Genomic DNA, 21,330 nt, shown 5'->3' on the forward strand with positions numbered 1-21,330 from the left:
GCCCCCTATCAATGACCATCCAAACATCCCATCATCAAAACACCAAACCATTGTTTAACTATAGTACACCCCAAGAACCATTGCTTCGTTTTCAAAACGATTCAATGTCCCAATTCGGACAACTATACCGTCCACAATTCACCCAACCACATCGACTCAACTACGACAACATGAGCGCCGAACTCCATTACGGAAGCATCGTTGGCTAGAGCCCCCCGACTATTGGGAACAAATGATGACACATCTATCAAATACCATTGGAACTTCCGCCAGACCTTCACACCAGCCATCATTGGATCAGGTTAGCACACAAAGACCCCAAATACCTAAGGAAAATCGTGGGAGACTTCGAAGACAAACTAATGCACTAGGATGTGGAATAAGGGGACGTTTCGATCGGGCTGATCATTAAATTTTTGTCAATCCCATGTAACTTTTATTATATTATGAATAAACATTTTTTTTAACATTATATTTCATTATTTATTAAAAATAAAATAAAATAAAAAATAAAATACAAAGGTGTATGCACCAAATGAATTGACGCATACACCAAATGCCAAACATAGGCGCCAACATTAAATACTTCCAAAGCATGCGTCGGTGATGCTCACGCCTCCTCCTGTTACAAAATGGATGTGTCAATTCATTTGACGCATCTGTTTTAAATGTTGGTTATTTTAATTTTTTTTTAAATCGATTATTTTGATTTTTTTTTTAAATAATGGTTATTTTAAAAAAAAAATCCAAATGTTCCGAACCACTTCAATAATAACAAACACCACTATGTTAATTTTGCTTATTTTCTTTGTCTGCAAACTGAGTATGGATATTCAAGTGTTCTATAGATCATAGGTTATTCTTTCATTCCAACACAGCGCACAATTTGTTCAGTGTGCCAAGCGACAAGACAACAATGTCGTTTTTAAGGTATGTTGCTTGTGTTTCCTTTCCCAATTCTAGATCATACTCTCACTGTCTCCAACATTTCAATGATGATGCTGTTGATGCTGTTTCCTTGTTCAATCGATTGCTCCAAACGAAACCCACCCCACCCGCCATTGAATTTGGCAAGATTTTAGGTTCTCTTGTCAAAGCCAAACATTATCCCACTGTTGTTTCCCTTTCTCAACAGATGGAATTGAGTAGAGTTACTCCTGATTTTGTAACTCACAACATCATCATCAATTCTCTCTCTCAATTAGGTCATATTAATTTTGCTTTTTCTGTTTTGGGGAAGATTCTCAAGAGGGGTTATCTCCCAGATGCTATAACCTTGACTGCATTCATCAAGGGTTTCTGTCTCAAAGGTGAACTTCATAAAGCATTGCAATTTCATGACAAGGTGGTAGCTCACGGATTTCATTTCGACCAAGTTAGCTACGGGACATTGATCAATGGTTTATGTAAACTTGGAGAAACAACTGCAGCACTACAGTTGCTCAGACGAGTTGATGGAAAGTTGGTTCAACCTAATGTGGTAATGTACACTACGATTATTGACAGCATGTGCAAAGATAAACTTGTTAACAATGCATGTGATTTATATTCTGAAATGGTTGCTAAGAGAATTTCTCCTAATGTTTTCACTTACACTGCTTTAATTAGTGGCTTTTGCATTGTTGGTAGATTGAAAGAAGCAATTGATTTGTTTAATAAAATGACGTTGGAAAAAATCTACCCGGATGTGTATACTTTTAGTATATTGGTTGATGCTTTTTGTAAGGAAGGAAAGGTGAAAGAAGCACAGAATGTGTTAGCTATGATGATTAAAAAAGACATTAAACTTAATGTTGTTACGTATAACTCTTTAATGGATGGATATTGTCATGCAAATGAAGTGAGCAAGGCCAATGATATATTCAACATTATGTCCAAAAGGGGAGTGATTGCTAATGTTCGGAGCTACAATACCATGATCGTTGGATTTTGTAAGGTTAAAATGGTGGATGAAGCTATTAATCTCTTCAAAGAAATGCATTGCAGAAAAATCATTCCCAATACGGTAACTTACAATTCCCTTATTGATGGTTTGTGCAAATCGAGGAAAATCTCACATGCTTTAGAGCTTGTCGAAGAGATGCATGATAGAGGTCAACCCCCGGATATAATTACTTACACCTCTATATTGGATGCTTTATGCAGAAGTCACCATGTTGACAAGGCAATTGCATTGTTAAGAAAAGTTCAAGACCAAGGTATTCGACCAAATTTGTATACATATACTATTCTTATGACGGGACTGTGCCGAGATGGAAGGCTTAAGAATGCACAAGAGATTTTTCAAGATCTTTTAAGTAAAGGCTACAATATAGATGTCTTTGCATATACTGTTATGATCAAAGGGTTTTGTGACAAGGGCTATTTTGATGAAGCCTTGGCCTTGCTGTCAAAAATGAAAGAGAATGGCCTCATTCCAAATGCTAAAATTTATGAAATAATTATTCTTTCGTTGTTCAAAAAAAGATGAAAACGACATGGCGGAAAAACTTCTTCGTGAAATGATTATGAGAGGTCTATTGTAAGATTCAAACCAGGTTAGATGTTTTTCTATTTATACATTGTTATTTTGAATTTATATATAAACGTTGTCGTATCATTTAATTTATGTACCCACCCTTTCCCTTAACAGGAAAAGGCTTTATAGTTGTTGTTTCTTTTGTTAAGTTTGTTTACAAAAACATCTATAGATCTTGTTTCCTGTTTCCTCCCATTTATCTTTCTCTAGATGATATTACATTATCTCATTCATCACTTAATTGATCCGGTAAAGAACTCTGTTGTTAGTGCTAGAAGGTACAAAAAGTTAGAACTTTTTGTCTAAAAATTACTCAGTCCTTTCCTTTCTACTTCTACGACCCCAAAGGTCAAGGACTCAATGCTTACCTCTCTTGTGTGAATAAATAATGTAATTTCAAGTACCTCAAGTGATGTTCTAGAACTCAAACACCAAAAACCAAAATGTGGCGACCTTAGTTAGCAACTTTATGGTTCTGTGATGCAGACTTTTCTACTACATTTTATGCAGAACTTCATGTAGCATGCTACCATAGGCTTATAAGGCTAATACGAGTTTTAGTGAGGCATAACCCTCTTGAATTGAAGTTGAATAATTAACAGCTACAAGATCATGAAAAGCAGGGCTTGAGTTGGAACTTATGCTTTTTAAACTGAATTGTTTTCTTCTTCTTGTATTTGGTTACTAGTTCACTATTCTTGTTGTTGGGTTCTGCAGAAAATAGGTTTGCATGCTCATTCCAACAGAATGCTTTGAGTTATGAAAGTCACACCTGGTTTTTATAAATAACTATATACAAGTGAACAAAAAAAGATAGTACTTGTTTTGTGTGAGTGAGTGTAGAAATTTTTGCATCTGCTAAATTGAAGTGGGACAGAACAGGTAACTTTCATTTATCTTATTTATTTGATAACTGTTAGTATTCCCAGCATTTATTTTATCAAAGTTATACTTGTTCTCTGGGCTACTAAATTGAACTGGGACAGAACAGGTAACTTCATTTATTTTATCGAAGTTATATTTGTTCTTCCGCATAATAATTCTATCTTGCGAAGCTTAATTGTTTCAGAATGTTAGTTAAACTTAAGGTTGAATTGCTAAGATCTTAATTGCACGCAACAGGTATAAGCTTGACACTTAAGTGAAAGTAAGCAAAGAATGACTTAATGGTATTAGTGAGTTAGACTGGTATGCTGTCTTTTTTGCTTCTATTTAGTTCAAGAAGTGCAACCTATGAAACTCAATTTCTTCTTCTATAGCTACTTCACACTCTTGTCTGTGGCTTAATTTTGAAAAGGGGATTCCTTAATGCACCTTATAAGTTATTTAGGCATCACGTGAAAAATACTAAAATGTCCTCAGATTCCGGAGATACATCTCCGGACGCACCCAATTCAGACTTAACGTTAAAATATTTCGGAGATGTATCTCCAGAATTATTCTGGAGGTGCATCTCCGGATGGTAGTGGAGCTTAAATCGCACCAGTAGCTCATTTGTATACATCTTTTTCAGGAGTTCAAGCTCTAATACCTTCTGGAGATTCATCTTCGGAATATTTTAGCGTCAAGTCAAAATTGGGTGCGTCCGGAGATACATTTCTAAAATCTATGGGCATTTAAGTATTTTCATGTGATGTCTAAGTAACTTATAGAGTGCATTAAGAAATCCTCTTTGAAAATGTGTCTTTTCACAAGTTGTTCTAGCCACAATCATTTACTTGTGCATATTTGGAGGACATGGAAATGAAAGACGGTTTAACATTTTGAATTTTCATGCCTAGTGCTATTTATTATTTAAGACTATTATGGAGTTGTTGGTTTGTTTTCATGTATTTTTTTTTGTTTGTGTAGGAACCTGCCACCACTCTGTGTAAAATTACATAATGTGAAAATATATTATTCTTGTTGTCAGGGCCGTCTTTGAAGGCGTGCAAGATGAGCTACTGCATAGCGTCTCAAAATTTTCAAGGTTAAACTATAGTTAAATGGGGCCTCATAAAATATTTTTCGAGGATTTCTTAATGCACCCCATATGTTTCTTGTCCCCAGTTTTCGGAGATGCATCTCCGGACGCACCAAAATGTCAATTAACGTTAAAATATTTTGGAGAGAATCTCCGGAACATTTTACAGGTTAAGTCGCGTTAGACTCTTCTCCTTCATCATTTCACATTACTCAAATTCAACTCAACTCAACTTCAACCTCTCTCAAATTTCTTCTCTACACCAAGTCAAATTTCATTCAACAAGCCTTAAGGGAACTCAAGGGAACATCAATCTTCATATGTAATATCATCCATCTTCATCAAAAACATCAATTTCTTGTAAGTTTTTCGAGTTTTCGATAAATGGTTGAGTTTTTGTGTAAAGGAGTAGAAATCAATGATTAGGGTTTAGAACTGAGTAGAAATGACATTTAAGATAGTTTAGGCATAATGTATTAATTGTTTGTTGGCTGAAATTGATGATCAAAATAAATTTTTTTGAACTTGCATGTGGGTACATTACGCCATTGGTGCGACTTCTGAGTTGCAGAAAATTCTGAAGATGCATCTCCGAAATTTTTCAGCGGCTTAGTTTCTCAGTAACCGGAGATGCATCTCCAGAAATTTCTCAGTATTTTGTATTTATTTTCTTACTTGTGTTGATTGCCTGCACTAATGGTCTGCTTTACTTTAACTTACAAACATAATGACTAATATGCATGATAGATTGAGGCATGGCAGGGTTGCTCAGCACGCATCCATTTGGCAGGAGAAGAGTCAGCAGGTTCCAGAGATTCTTAGTTCATATGGTCAGGAAAAGTCGTCTACTTCTGGGGCTCGTGCTTCTCCTCATGCCACTTCATCTTCTTCTTCTTCCTGTAGGAGATGAGATTCGCCATCTGACGCATCACTCCCTCCATTCTCCCGCATGCGTGAGGTTTCACCAGTGTCATCTCCTACCGATGTTGATGATCCAGTCCCACCTCATGTCCCACCTCCTACTGATGATGTTGCAGATCCAGTGTCACCTTCGGAGGGTGAGGCTATTGCGGATGCTGAGCCAGAGGCTTTTGGGGGTGGTCTAGTTGATTTGTCCTTACTGCCTATGTATCCAGACCATACTGTCAGGCATATCTGGGATAGAGAGGTAACATGAGTTGTGGATTCTTTATTTATTTATACGTTAATTTTAATTTCTGACATTGATTATTTCTGACAAATTTCAGGAGCGTGATCCACAAAAGTTTCTTAACCACAGGAAGAATATTGTTGCATTTCCTCAAACGAATGAAGAATGATTTCAGTCGGTTTAGTCCTTATCTGACCTGAAGAGCTTGTGCATGACCGGTTATAGTACGGTGAACCACAAGATGCTTAATGCATTCATGGAGAGATGACACTCGGAGACCTCGTTGTTTCATCTCCCGCATGGTGAGATGTTTATCACACTCGATGATATCTCGTATTTGCTACATCTTCCGATCAGGGGGAGATTCCTAGATCAAAGTCACTACGTCTATTTCCAATTAAGGATCAACGTCTACTACGCATATTTCCAATTAAGGATCAACGTATGCTACATCTACTACGCCTATTTCCAATTAAGGATCAACGTATGCTACATCTACTACGTCTATTTCCAATTAAGGATCAACGTATGCTACCATGCTGTCATACGGTGAACTGACTTGGGGTGTTTTGCTTTTTATCGCAATGTCGCGGATAGCAAGAGTCGCCACCGACTTTTCTTTTATCCAATAAGGAAAGGTGGAAAAGAACAGGAAAGACCTTAATTTAGATTTTGGGTTCGGGAGGTACATTATACAAAGGGAAGGTGTTAGCACCCTTTGTATCCATGGTTATCCATGGGCTCTTAATTGCTGGATCACTTATATTTTTGTCTGAAAAAGTGTTGGTGAATTGCTTAAAAAATGTTTGAAAGAGAGTTTCACTTTGTAATGATTCTCGTATGAATGTATACGAAGTGTTATCTCATTTAATTTTGAAACGATTTAGAAAAATATAATCTAGCAATGATTCTAGTATGAATGTATACCAAGTGGTGATTTTTTAGTATTTGCAAAATGTGAGGGATGGAAAATGTTTTAGGTTATGATCCAGAAATTGAGAGTTATACCTTCCTAAGGTCGTTATGAACGTTTCCTATCCTTATGAGGGTAAAACTGTCCTTACTATTGAGAAGTAAGTAATTTTAGCCTTTGGATGTTTAAGGGTCATTGTAGGGTCATCGATAGGTCATTGAAGGCAACAGTTGTAAGGATACCTTAGCATTCGAAGGGACGATCATCATTTAACCGTAGGCTACACCGAAGGGTCATCGAGGGACAAAATCGTATTTTCGAAGGCAACATCCGAGGGACCATGATTTATTTTATGATGATTTAACCGAAGGGTCTTTGCTAAGTGTATCCCTACATTCGCGGGACATGACCGTAATACCGTAATACCGTAGGGCAACAAAGAGAGGTCCAAGATCACATATTTAAAGGCCATATTTTTACAATTAATTATATAGTCGTAATCAATTAGGTAATTAGGTCCATATTAAAAATTGATGAAATCAATACATTAAAATCAGCTAGGTAATTTAAAATTAAATAATTCAGCATCCATCTCCATAAGGGTATCCCACACCTAAGGTGGAACACCTAGCCGGCCGTCTCCCCGGAAATATGTAAGCCTTTACACAATTCAACACACGGATTAGAGCATCGAGATAAAGTATAATTGAAAGTTGCACCATAAAATAAACACAACAGTCATGAACTCAGGCCAAATGATGCAGAATTATAATAAATCATGATTAGACAAACAAAAAATAGAACAGCAAGGAATGAAACAGCCACTGTCTCGTTCGCCTCTGCTTCGCCTAGCGAAGGCCTGGCGAGTACTCGCCACCGACTCGCTTAGCGATGTGCTAGCGAGCGGCTGCTGGCTTTGAATTTGGTATCAGTACAACCCCAACCAATTTTATGCCTTATGGATTTCATTACTGCAATTATATGGTTGATCACTTAAAGTCTGCAGGTATATACTAGAGTTCACATGTCAAGCTTAAGATATTTCATAAACCTAATCATGAAGCCATATGCGAATTAAGAACATAAGACAATAATAGCAATGTAAACCTGTTAGCAACGGAGTTGTGACTTTGAATCGGCAAATCGGATTGAATTGGGCAGAGGTAGACCTTGGTGCCGCCGAATTCTTTCAGGGTTTGCCTCCAATGAGTATCAGGGTTTGCTTGCTAAGGCTCTCCTTTATCCGTTTCCGTTCTCCCGTCTTCGTTCTTTTTTCCCTGTCTTCGTTTTTCCTCCTGTCTTCGTTTTTCCTCCTCCTTTCGTGACTGAAGGCTTGGCTATTTATAATGCTCTTGCTATGACCTAATGGGCTCAGAATGAGGCCCAGAAATTCTGATATTCGCAAGCTTCGCTAGGCGAAGGAATTGCTCGCCTAGCGAGCCATCTAGTTTGGGCTTTTACTGGATCTGGTGCTTCGCTGGGGCCATTGTCATAACGAGGTGTTCGCTAGGCGAAGGAGTTGCTCGCCTAGCGAGCAAGCTAGTCTGGGCCATTTTCTGGATTGGGCCTGTTGTGAGCTGGACTTTTGTTCTTTTGGGGTCAATGCCTTGAAAAATAAGTTGGAGTGCCTAAGAATATTAATAGGTAAATTTTGGGGTATGACAGCTGCCCCTGTTCAATATTCTTGAACCGAGAGAGTTAGAATGGTATGTACGTCATTCGTGGTCTGGAGGTGGAAGATTATTGAACACTAGAACGCCCCAAAAATTGGTGCTTGTCAATTAGTCTTGATGGAGATGGGCGTAGAGATGCTATCCAGGAAGTTTGATGATGAGAACTTCGGATTGTGTCGCACGTTAGACGATATCTAGAAACACGGGTGTCCTACCGGGTCGTACGTTAGACCGTATAGTGAGTCGCCCATTAAGCTGTCGACTTCGCTGGGGAGTCGGAGTGTGTTATATACCGCTGGGGATAAGGGGTCAGAATGGATTGTACGCTAGATCGTATCTGAATAGCGGACTAAGTCGTCCAGTAGGCGGGTGACTTCACTGGGGATGAAAGATCAGAATGGATCGTACGCCAGATCGTATCTGAGTTGCAGAATGAGCCATCCATTAGGTTGTATCCGAAGCAGGTGAAATTAGAATAGATCGTATGCTAGATCGTATCTGAGTTGGAGATCCAAAGGGGTCGTATGTTAGGCCGCATTGGAGTTGCGGAATGAGTCGTCTGTCAGGCCGCGTTTGAGGATGAAAGGGTAGTCGTGTGCTAGACCATGCCAGAATGTACCGTACACTAGGTAGCATCTGAGGAGATGAACATCCGAATGGGTCGTACGCTAGACCGTCTTGAAATATTTGAAAGAATCATAGGTTGGGCTGAATCAGAATGAACCATACGTTAGGCTATATCCGATGAGATTTGTATATGTTGTACCCGCAATAAATGTCTGGGATGGGCTTATAGATGCCATCGTTAGGAGGATGTCAGAATGAATGTTGACATGGAGTATATCTGAAAGATGTAGTTGAATCCTGAACGTAACTGACGAGGGTGTCCGTCTGAATGGACCTTTGCTTTGACTGTATCAGGGGAATAATTAACCTGAAAAATAAAGTTAGCTTCATGCCATGTCATGATGCATGAGATGTTTTACGCTTCTGAAAATAACTGCGAACGATGTATGCATGCGTATGCTGTGAAATGATGTAATGAATGAATTATGCATCTGAAAAGTTCTTCCCGAGGACTCTACTGGGGAAATAAATCTCAGTCTTCGGGTTGGAGATACCGGTATCGGTGATCCTTTCTTAGCTGGGGATATTTGATTCTGTCTGATGGTAGAAATATTTAACAGAAGCCCGGCTGGGTGTGGAAGAGATGACCCATTTGTCTAGTAATGCCACTCTCTTCTGGGAATGACTGGCTTAGCTGGGGGATAGGATTAGCAACGGATTCATTGGAAAGCATGATTAGACCTTCTCCTCGATCCTGAAGTCTAGTAGTAATCGCTATTTCTATTTTATGCATGTATTTGGTAAACATCAATCATATTCAAGTGCATATATCAATTCAAGTTAAATCAATGGACGTTTACGCAAACAAAACAGAAAGAAGCATCTTTTGAAATAACATTGTATTGATTTTGAAAGAAGGCCTATAAACAGGCAATTCGTGTACAAGGAGACAGAAATCCTAGTAAGAGGAAATTGTCAAGAACACAAAGAGAAAGCTATGCAAAACAAGTCCTATTGATTTTAATTCCACTACTGTCATTATATCTTCAAGCCTCTCATCTCCTGCTGTCGGATAAAAGTGATTGGCTTGTTCAGTCCTTGGAACTGAGAACGGGACATAGTCATACGCTTTTAATCCCTAATTTTTGCCTGAACCGCCCTTTCAGGTTTTCAGTCCAACAGGATACCCTTTTTTGCCCAAGCCGCCTTTTCAGGTTTTCGACTTGCCGGGTGTACATTTTTATATGTTTATCCCTAATTTTTGCCTGAACCCTTTTTGGTTCGCCGGGATGCCCTTACTTTTGCCTAGGTACGTCGACCTAGCGGGTCTCTTTTACGCGTAGTATTTTTTGACTATGTCTGCGTTCACGGGATGTCGGAAGTCTTCGCCATCCATTGTAGAGAGTATCATGGCTCCACCAGAGAATGTCTTCTTAACTACAAATGGCCCTTCGTATGTGGGAGTCCACTTGCCTCTGGGATCACCTTGTGGTAGAATGATACGCTTGAGCACCAAGTTGTAACACCCCGATAATAATATGATAATTATTTAAATTAAGTTAATAATATAATTATTAATTTAATTAGATAATTGGATTATTATTATTATTATTTTTGGAATTATTGAATTATTATTATTATTGGGATAATAATATAAATTGGAAAATATATAAGTGTGAAATAAGGAAAAAGAATCCCATTTGGTAAAAAGAGTTTTACGTGAAACAGAGAAGCGGCTGAAAAGTGGAAAGTGGAGAAAAGGGCAAAGAGGAAGAGCAAGGGCAAAGGTTGGAGAAGAGAAAAGCTTGGAGCTCAAAGATTTGCCGGATTAATCAGGTAAGGGGGGTTTATCGTCGTTTAATGGGTATTATGGGTTAGCATGTAATGGGTAGTGATAAACCGTTGAATTGACCCTAATTGGGATTGTGAATGCTGAAAATTACGTTGGATAAACTGTGATAAAAACTGTAATTGAATCGATAGTCGTGTGAGTCGTAATTTGCTGGACGTATAGCTTGTTACGGAATTGGAATCGGAGGTCCGGAAGTCCTCCAACGGCGGAAAATGCGGAGAATTCTGCATTCTGCCTTGTGTTAGCGCAGGAACAGCTTTTTGTCTTGCGTTAATCGGTGAACCCAGGGTGTTAACCGGTTAACACTGTGTTGTATTGTGTAAAATTGCTGTTTTGTCTGCGTTAACCGGTTAACCCAGGGTGTTAACCGGTTAACACTGTTGTGATTGCTGAGATATTGTTGTTCTGTCTGCGTTAACCGGTTAACCCAGGGCGTTAACCGGTTAACACTGTTAAGTTTTGGGCAGGAAGCGTGTTTGTGCTGCGTTAACCAGTTAACCCAGGGCGTTAACCGGTTAACACTGTTGCAGAGTGGAAAATTGGTGTTTTAAATGTTGTGTACTTAATTGATGGTTGGCATATGTTGGCGGATGATGTAATAGGGATTATTTCCTGTTGTTTTGAGTAGTAAGGGTATTAGTAGAGTGTGCTAATACTGTGATTAATTATTTGACATGATATGGTGTTTGATACATGTGTTGATGATGTATGATGATATGCATAATGTTGTGAATGTATATATTATGCATGTATTTGTGAATGGACTGTTGTATGGCTTAGAGTGTGAGCATATGTCCATTTTGGATTGTTGTTGATGTTGCATTACTAGATGATTAGCGTGCATAGCATAGCCCTTGGGGTTGTAGCTAATTCCCATGGTGAGGAATTAGTGAGTGAATCATTGTGGATTTGTTGTTGATGTTTGCATGCTAGGTGATTAGTGTGCATAGCATAGCCTTTGGGGCTGTAGCTAATTCCCATGGTGAGGAATTAGTGAGTGAGTCACTAGGTCTCAAATGAGTGGGACTAGTGAGCTTAGTAGCCGTATCTGGATTGATCGGTGAGCTTGAACTATACGTTCAAGAATAGTCGGTACCGCATGTGTGGAGTCTCATTGCATAATGTATGTATGGCGTATAATATGAATGGATGTATTTCAATATTATACGTGTGGTTGTGTTGACATTGAGTATGAGTATGAATTGTGTTGGTATTGAGTATGATAATTGGGCTGATGTGCCGTTACTGAACGTGTGATATGATTAGGGTGAATAATGTGTTGAATTACTTAACATGACATGATATTTTATAATGCTTATTATATCGATTGAGGAACTCACTCTTACAACTATTTTTCAGGTAACGAGCAATGAGTTGAGTAGAAGCTAATGCTTGGAGTCTAGTGTAGTCTCCTTAGTGGGTCATGCTCTGATAGATGTAACATCGGGAGGGAACATTTTAATTGTGTTGTTGAGGATTGTTGAATCAGTTTACATGTAGTATGTTGCATGTTTTGAATGATCGATTTGATCTCTATCCGCTGCGTATTATGCAACTGTTTTATTTGATAAATAATGAGCATGACTAAATATTATGATGAATGGTGCGAAATAATTGTGTGACACCCTTGATTGCATATTACTCTGATTGATATATTGTTATTTTAATTAAATATTTGGGGTATTTTAGAAGGGTGTTACATTAGTGGTATCAGAGCATAGTCGGTCGAGTCGAGTCGTAATTATTATGTTTCCCCTGTACGGGATAGGTGTTGTGTAACCCTATCAGTACTTATTGTTTTAGCTTGTTGGGTTTTCAGAATAGAGATGGCTGGAAGAGGTAGAGACGATGCTGCGATTGCTGAGGCTCTGGGTATGCTGGCTGGAGTGCTTGGAGGGAATCCGAATGTTGTGGGAATGGGAGCTGCTCGTCAACTGAGTGAGTTCCAGAAGAACAATCCTCCAATGTTCAAGGGAGCATACGATCCAGATGGTGCTCAGAAGTGGTTGAAGGAGATCGAGAGGATCTTCCGAGTAACTGAGTGTGCCGATAACCAGAAGGTCAGGTTCGGTACGCATATGCTGTCAGAGGAAGCTGATGATTGGTGGGTTGCTACCCGCACTGAGTTGGAATCTGCTGGGAATGCTGAGATCACTTGGGCTGTGTTCAGAGAGAGATTCCTGAGGAAGTATTTTCCAGAGGATGTTAGAGGAAAGAAAGAGATAGAGTTCTTAGAATTGAAGCAGGGCAATCGGTCTGTTACTGAGTATGCTGCTAAGTTCACAGAGCTGTCAAAGTATTACACTCCCTATAATGAGGCTGCTGGAGAATTTTCGAAATGTGTGAAGTTTGAGAACGGGTTGCGTCCTGAGATCAAGCAGGCTATTGGATATCAGCGGATCAGAGTGTTTTCTGACTTGGTTGACTGTTGCAGGATTTTTGAACAGGATTCCAAAGCCAGAGCGGAGAGCTATCAGCAGAGGGTTGATAGGAAAGGCAAGAATCAGAATGATCGTGGGAAACCGTATGCAGTTGGCAAAGGTTTTCAGAGGCAGAGTGGGATGAAGAGGCCTAGTGGGGGAGACTCTAGTGCCCCTGCTAAGTGTTATAGATGTGGTCGGGCTGGACATCGTGTCCATGAGTGTACCAGTGCTGAGATGAAGTGTTTCAAGTGTGGCAAAGGTGGTCATTTGGCTGCAGAGTGCCGGTTGAAGACTGTAACTTGTTTCAACTGTGGAGAGGTGGGTCATATCAGTCCACAGTGTCCTAAGCCGAAGAAAGAGAATCAGTCAGGAGGCAAGGTCTTTGCCTTATCGGGTTCTGAGACTTCTGCAGATGATCGTTTGATCCGAGGTACGTGTTATATTAATGACTTTCCTCTTGTAGCTATTATCGACACAGGTGCGACTCATTCCTTTATATCTTTGGATTGTGCTGTGAAACTTAAGTTAGAGATATCTGAGATGCATGGTAGTATGGTGATTGATACTCCTGCGAAGGGTTCAGTGACTACTACTTCAGTTTGTTTAAATTTCCCTTTGAGTCTTTTTGGTAGAGACTTTGAGATGGACCTTGTGTGTCTTCCACTAGTGCAGATTGATGTTATCTTGGGTATGAACTGGTTGGTGTTTAATCGAGTTTCTATCAACTGTTTTGATAAGACTGTGATATTTCCTGAGGTTGAGGAAGGAAAGAGTTTGTTTCTATCAGCGAGGCAGGTGAATGAGGCAGTAACAGATGGGGCAGAGTTGTTTATGCTGTTAGCGACTTTGGAGGCTAAAGATAAACTGGTGAATTGCGATCTAGCCGTGGTGTGTGATTTTCCTGATGTGTTTCCAGAAGAAGTGAATGAATTACCGCCAGAGCGTGAAGTTGAGTTCTCGATTGATTTGGTACCTGGTACTAGACCGATATCGATGGCTCCGTACCGTATGTCTGCTGTTGAGTTAGCTGAATTGAAGAGTCAGCTGGAAGATCTGTTGGATAAGAAGTTTATTCGTCCGAGTGTGTCACCGTGGGGTGCACCAGTGTTATTGGTTAAGAAGAAAGAGGGTACTATGAGGTTGTGTGTGGACTACAGGCAACTGAATAAAGTGACGATCAAGAATCGGTATCCTTTGCCGAGGATTGATGATTTGATGGATCAGTTGGTCGGTGCGAGTGTGTTCAGCAAGATAGATTTGAGATCTGGGTATCATCAGATACGTGTGAAAACTGAGGATATTCAGAAGACTGCTTTCAGAACAAGGTATGGATATTATGAGTATTCTGTAATGCCTTTTGGTGTGACTAATGCGCCTGGAGTATTTATGGAGTATATGAAGAGGATTTTCCATCCGTACCTAGACAAGTTCGTTGTGGTGTTTATTGATGACATTTTGGTGTATTCGAAATCTGAAGAAGAGCATGTTGAGCATTTGAGAGTGGTTTTAGGAGTTCTACGAGAAAAGAAGTTATTTGCTAAACTGTCGAAGTGTGAATTTTGGTTAGAAGAGGTTAGTTTTCTTGGTCATGTGATTTCAAGAGGTGGTGTTGCTGTTGATCCTTCTAAGATAGAAGCGGTATCTAAGTGGGAAGCTCCTAAGTCTGTTGCTGAGATTCGAAGTTTCCTTGGTTTGGCTGGTTATTTTAGGAAGTTCATTGAGGGATTTTCTAAGTTGGCGTTACCGTTGACGATGTTGACCAGAAAGGGGCAAGCGTTTGTTTGGGACTCAAAATGTGAAGAAGGTTTCCAAGAGTTAAAGAGAAGGTTAACTACTGCTCCTATTCTGATATTACCAAGTCCGTCGGAACCATTTGAGGTGTATTGTGATGCTTCATTGTTGGGTTTGGGTGGTGTGTTGATGCAGAATAAGCAGGTTATAGCTTATGCTTCGAGACAACTGAGGGTTCATGAGAGGAACTATCCGACACACGATTTAGAGTTGGCAGCCGTGGTATTTGTTCTGAAGTTATGGAGGCATTATTTGTACGGGTCGAGATTTGAGGTTTTCAGTGACCATAAAAGTTTAAAGTATTTGTTCGATCAGAAAGAGCTGAATATGAGACAGAGGAGATGGTTAGAGTTTCTGAAGGATTATGACTTTGGTTTGAATTACCATCCGGGTAAAGCAAACGTAGTGGCTGATGCATTGAGTCGGAAATCATTGCATATGTCCATGTTAATGGTTAAGGAATTGGATTTAATTGAGCAGTTTAGAGACTTGAGTTTGGTGTGTGAGAGTACTCACAATAGTGTTAAATTGGGGATGTTGAAGTTAACGAGTGGTATTCTGGATGAGATTAGAGAGGGTCAGAAATCCGATGTGCTTTTGGTTGATAAGTTGACTTTAGTGAATCAAGGTCAAGGTGGTGAATTCAGAGTTGATGAGAATGGTGTTTTGAAATTTGGTAATCGGGTGTGTATTCCGGATGTTACCGAACTTAAGAAGAGTATTCTGGAGGAAGGACATCGTAGTGGCTTGAGTATTCATCCTGGAGCTACGAAGATGTATCATGATTTGAAAAAGTTATTTTAGTGGCCGGGAATGAAAAGAGAAATTGCGAGTTTTGTTTATTCCTGTTTGACTTGTCAGAAGTCAAAGATTGAGCATCAGAAGCCGTCTGGGCTAATGCAACCGTTGGCTATTCCAGAGTGGAAGTGGGATAGTATCAGTATGGATTTTGTTTCTGGTTTGCCGAGGACAAATAAGAATTTTGAAGCTATTTGGGTGATTGTTGACAGATTGACGAAATCGGCTCATTTCATTCCGATCAGAATGGACTATCCGTTAGAGAGATTAGCCGAGTTGTATATTGAGAAGATTGTAAGTTTGCATGGTATTCCGTCGAGTATTGTTTCGGATAGAGATCCTAGATTTACATCGAAGTTCTGGGAAGGTTTGCAGAGGGCTTTGGGAACTAAGCTGAGATTGAGTTCTGCATATCATCCGCAGACTGATGGTCAGACTGAGAGGACGATTCAGTCACTAGAGGATCTTTTGAGGGCTTGTGTTTTGGAAAAAGGAGGTGCTTGGGATTGTTATTTACCTTTGATTGAGTTTACCTACAACAATAGTTTTCATTCAAGCATTGGTATGGCACCGTTTGAAGCTTTGTATGGTAGGAGATGTCGGACACCTTTATGTTGGTATGAGTCCGGGGAGAGTGCTGTGGTTGGACCGGAGATTGTTCAACAAACTACGGAAAAGATTAAGATGATTCAGGAGAAGATGAGAATTGCTCAGAGTCGTCAGAAGAGTTATCATGATAAGAGGAGGAAGTCACTTGAATTTCAAGAGGGAGATCATGTGTTTCTTCGTGTCACTCCGATAACTGGTGTTGGTCGAGCTTTGAAGTCGAAGAAGTTGACACCTCGATTTATTGGTCCTTATCAGATTTTGGAGAGGATAGGGGAGGTAGCCTATCGTATCGCTTTACCGCCGTCGCTTGCGAATTTGCATGAGGTTTTTCATGTGTCTCAGTTGAGGAGGTACATTCATGATCCGTCGCATGTAGTCCAAGTAGATGATGTACAGGTGAGAGATAACCTGACTGTTGAAACATCACCTATGAGGATCGAGGATCGAGAGTTGAAGCAGTTGCGGGGTAAAGAGATTGCCTTGGTGAAGGTAGCTTGGGGAGGACCAGCAGGTGGCAATGTGACTTGGGAACTGGAGAGTCAGATGAAGGAGTCTTATCCGGAGTTATTCGCTTGAGGTATGTTTTCGAGGACGAAAACTCTTTTAGTGGGGGAGAGTTGTAACACCCCGATAATAATATGATAATTATTTAAATTAAGTTAATAATATAATTATTAATTTAATTAGATAATTGGATTATTATTATTATTATTTTTGGAATTATTGAATTATTATTATTATTGGGATAATAATATAAATTGGAAAATATATAAGTGTGAAATAAGGAAAAAGAATCCCATTTGGTAAAAAGAGTTTTACGTGAAACAGAGAAGCGGCTGAAAAGTGGGAAGTGGAGAAAAGGGCAAAGAGGAAGAGCAAGGGCAAAGGTTGGAGAAGAGAAAAGCTTGGAGCTCAAAGATTTGTCGGATTAATCAGGTAAGGGGGGTTTATCGTCGTTTAATGGGTATTATGGGTTAGCATGTAATGGGTAGTGATAAACCGTTGAATTGACCCTAATTGGGATTGTGAATGCTGAAAATTACGTTGGATAAACTGTGATAAAAACTGTAATTGAATCGATAGTCGTGTGAGTCGTAATTTGCTGGACGTATAGCTTGTTACGGAATTGGAATCGGAGGTCCGGAAGTCCTCCAACGGCGGAAAATGTGGAGAATTCTGCATTCTGCCTTGTGTTAGCGCAGGAACAGCTTTCTGTCTTGCGTTAACCGGTTAACCCGGGGTGTTAACCGGTTAACACTGTGTTGTATTGTGTAAAATTGCTGTTTTGTCTGCGTTAACCGGTTAACCCAGGGTGTTAACCGGTTAACACTGTTGTGATTGCTGAGATATTGTTGTTCTGTCTGCGTTAACCGGTTAACCCAGGGCGTTAACCGGTTAACACTGTTAAGTTTTAGGCTGGAAGCGTGTTTGTGCTGCGTTAACCGGTTAACCCAGGGCGTTAACCAGTTAACACTATTGCAGAGTGGAAAATTGGTGTTTTAAATGTTGTGTACTTAATTGATGGTTGGCATATGTTGGCGGATGATGTAATAGGGATTATTTCCTGTTGTTTTGAGTAGTAAGGGTATTAGTAGAGTGTGCTAATACTGTGATTAATTATTTGACATGATATGGTGTTTGATACATGTGTTGATGATGTATGATGATATGCATAATGTTGTGAATGTATATATTATGCATGTATTTGTGAATGGACTGTTGTATGGCTTAGAGTGTGAGCATATGTCCATTTTGGATTGTTGTTGATGTTGCATTACTAGATGATTAGCGTGCATAGCATAGCCCTTGGGGTTGTAGCTAATTCCCATGGTGAGGAATTAGTGAGTGAATCATTGTGGATTTGTTGTTGATGTTTGCATGTGTCATACGGTGAACTGGACTTTATTGGATTTGTAATCGCAATGTCGCGGTTAGCAAGAGTCGCCACCGACTTTTCTTTTATCCCATAAGGAAAGGTGGAAAAGAACAGGAAAGACCTTAATTTTAAATTCTTAGGTTCGGGAGGTACTTTATACAAAGGGAAGGTATTAGCACCCTTTGTATCCATGGTTATCCATGGGCTCTTAATCGCTCAATCATTTATGTTTTCTAGTTTGAAAAAGGTGGTTGAGAAAGGTGTGAAAAATGTTTTGCAAAATGAGAATTTAACTTTGTAATGATTCTTGCATGAATGTATACAAAGTGGTTATCTCGTTTTAATTTAGAAAATAGTTTAGAAAAATATAACTCGGCAATGATCCTAGTGCGGATGTATGCTAAGTGGTGATTTTCCAAAAAGATATTTGAAAGGTGTGGGGTGTGAAAAGCATTTTTTTTTGTTATGAGTGAGCAATTAAGGTTATACCTGTCCGAGGTCTTTCTGGGCATTTCCCATCCTTATGAGGGTAAAACTGTCCTTACTATTGAGAAGTAAGTAGTTTTATCCTGGGGATGTATAAGGGTCATCGTAGGGTCATCGATAGGTCATTGAAGGCAACAGTTGTGAGGATACCTTAGCATTCGAAGGGACTATCATCATTTAACCGTAGGCTACACCGAAGGGTCATCGAGGGACAAAATCGTAATTTCGAAGGCAACATCCGAGGGACTATGATGATTTTACCGAAGGGTCTTTGCTAAAGGTATCCCTACGTTCGCGGGACATGACCGTAATATTGTAATCGTGGGGTAATAAAGAGAGGTCCGATGTCATTTATTTAAAGTCCATGTTTTAAGTCCATTAGGTAATTATGATGATACCGCATTAAATCGATACATTAAAATCAACATTACATTAAAAATTAATGTAGTAAAATTAATTAGGCACTCAATATGAATCTTCACATTAAAAGTGAAATAATTTAGAATCCCTCTCCATGAAGGCTTCCCATGCGTAAAGCGGAGTACCTAACTGGCTATTTCTTCGGAAGTATGCTAACCTTTACCATGAACACACGGATTAAAGCATAAAATACAATTGGAAATTGCATCATAAGATAAATATAGCAGCCAAGAATTTAGGCCAAATAATGCAGAATCATCATTAGGTAAACATGAAATAGGCAGCAAAAAGCAAAGCAGCCCCTGGCCCGGTCGCCTCTGCTTCGCCTAGCGAAGGCTCAGCGAAGGCTCGCTGCGGGCTCGCCTAGCGATGAGCTAGCGAGCGGCCACGGGTTTGAAATTTGAAAACATTATGACCTCAACCTGCAGCATGGCTTATGGCATCCAACATACAATTATATGGTTCAGTTTCACAATAGGCAAACACATGTAAATTCTCATGCAAGACCTCAAGATGTTTATGAATTCAATTATAATCCACAAATTAAGAACATGAAGTGGTACCATATGCCAATTGAAAATATAAAACGATATCACATGCAAATTAAGATACTAAAATGATACCACATGCAAAATAAGGACACCAGATGATAATCATATGCCAATTAAGAAGCTAAAGCGATAATAGTGAGGCTAACCTGTTTGCAAATCAAGTTGTAACCTTGAATTGGCGAGCCGGATTGAGTTGGACGGCGGTAGCTTCGGAGTGAATAAACGGCCTTCAGGGTTTCCGCCTTCTGAATTCTTTGGATCAGCAGGGTTTCTGTGTTTTCTCCCTCTGGATGCGTGTTTCCGTCCGTCTTCGTCCGTCTGTGTGTCTTTTTTCGTAGCAGAGGAGCAGGTATTTATAGTAGAGGTAGTGGTGACCTAATGGGCTTAAAATGAGGTCCAAAAATCTCAAACTTCGCAAGCTTCGCTAGGCGAAGGAATTGCTCGCCTAGCGAGCAAACTAGGTCTGGGCCTTTTCCTGGATCTGACGCTTCGCTGGGCGAGTGTCATGACGAAGCATTCGCTAGGCGAAGAGATTGCTCGCCTAGCGAGCAAGCTATTTTGGGCCCCTTTTGGATTGGGCCTGTTGTGAGCTGGGCTTGATGTCGGTGCCTTGCAGAATAAGTCGGGGTCTTGGAAAATGCTTTGTAATACCAACGGGCAAATTTTGGGGTATGACAGCTGCCCCTGTTCAATATTCTTGAACCGAGAGAGTAGAATGGTAGATGCCGTTCGTGGTCTGGAGGTGAAAGATTATTGAACACTTAGAATGCCCCAAAAATTTGCACTTGTTCATTTGTCTTGACGGAGATGGGCTTAAAGATGCCATCCAAGAAACTTGCTGAGGAGATTTCCAGATTGTGTCGTACGTTAGACGATACCTAGAGACATGAGTGTCACACCGGGTCATAAATCAGACCGTATAGTGAACCATCCATTATGCTGTTGACTTCGTTGGGGAGTCAGAGTATGCTATACTGCTGGGGATGAAGGATCAGAATGGATCGTACGCTAGATCGTATCTGAGTTGCAGAATGAGCCGTTCATTAGGCAGATGACTCTGCTGGGGATGAAAGATCAGAATGGATCGTACGCTAGATCGTATCTGAGTTGCAGAATGAGCCGTACGTTAGGCTGAAGCTGCTGAAAAGGGAGTAGTCGTATACTAGACTACCATTCAGGAATGTACCTGTCCGAAGGTAGCACCTGAGAAAGGGAGTAGCCGTATACTCGACTACCATTCAGGAATGTACCTGTCCGAAGGTAGCACCTGAGAAAGGGAGTAGCCATATACTAGACTACCATTCAGGAATGTACCTGTCCGAAGGTAGCACCTGAGAAAGGGAGTAGCCGTATACTAGACTACCATTCAGGAATGTACCTGTCCGAAGGTAGCACCTGAGAAAGGGAGTAGCCGTATACTAGACTACCATTCAGGAATGTACCTGTCCGAAGGTAGCACCTGAGAAAGGGAGTAGCCGTATACTAGACTACCATTCAGGAATGTACCTGTCCGAAGGTAGCACCTGAGAAAGGGAGTAGCCGTATACTAGACTACCATTCAGGAATGTACCTGTCCGAAGGTAGCACCTGAGCAAGGGAGTAGCCATATACTAGACTACCATTCAGGAATGTACCTGTCCGAAGGTAGCACCTGAGAAAGGGAGTAGCCGTATACTAGACTACCATTCAGGAATGTACCTGTCCGAAGGTAGCACCTGAGAAAGGGAGTAGCCGTATACT

The 21,330-nt window shown here is 40.1% G+C and overlaps 1 pseudogene; it reads left to right on the forward strand.

Annotated features, from left to right (window-relative positions):
- The first annotated feature begins 770 nt into the window (after positions 1–770).
- Positions 771–21,330, forward strand: part of LOC127131949 (pentatricopeptide repeat-containing protein At1g62930, chloroplastic-like) — a 65,974-nt pseudogene continuing 45,414 nt past the window's right edge.

This window comes from Lathyrus oleraceus, chromosome 1 (genome assembly GCF_024323335.1).
Source record: "Lathyrus oleraceus cultivar Zhongwan6 chromosome 1, CAAS_Psat_ZW6_1.0, whole genome shotgun sequence".
NCBI classification, from domain to species: Eukaryota; Viridiplantae; Streptophyta; class Magnoliopsida; order Fabales; family Fabaceae; genus Lathyrus; species Lathyrus oleraceus.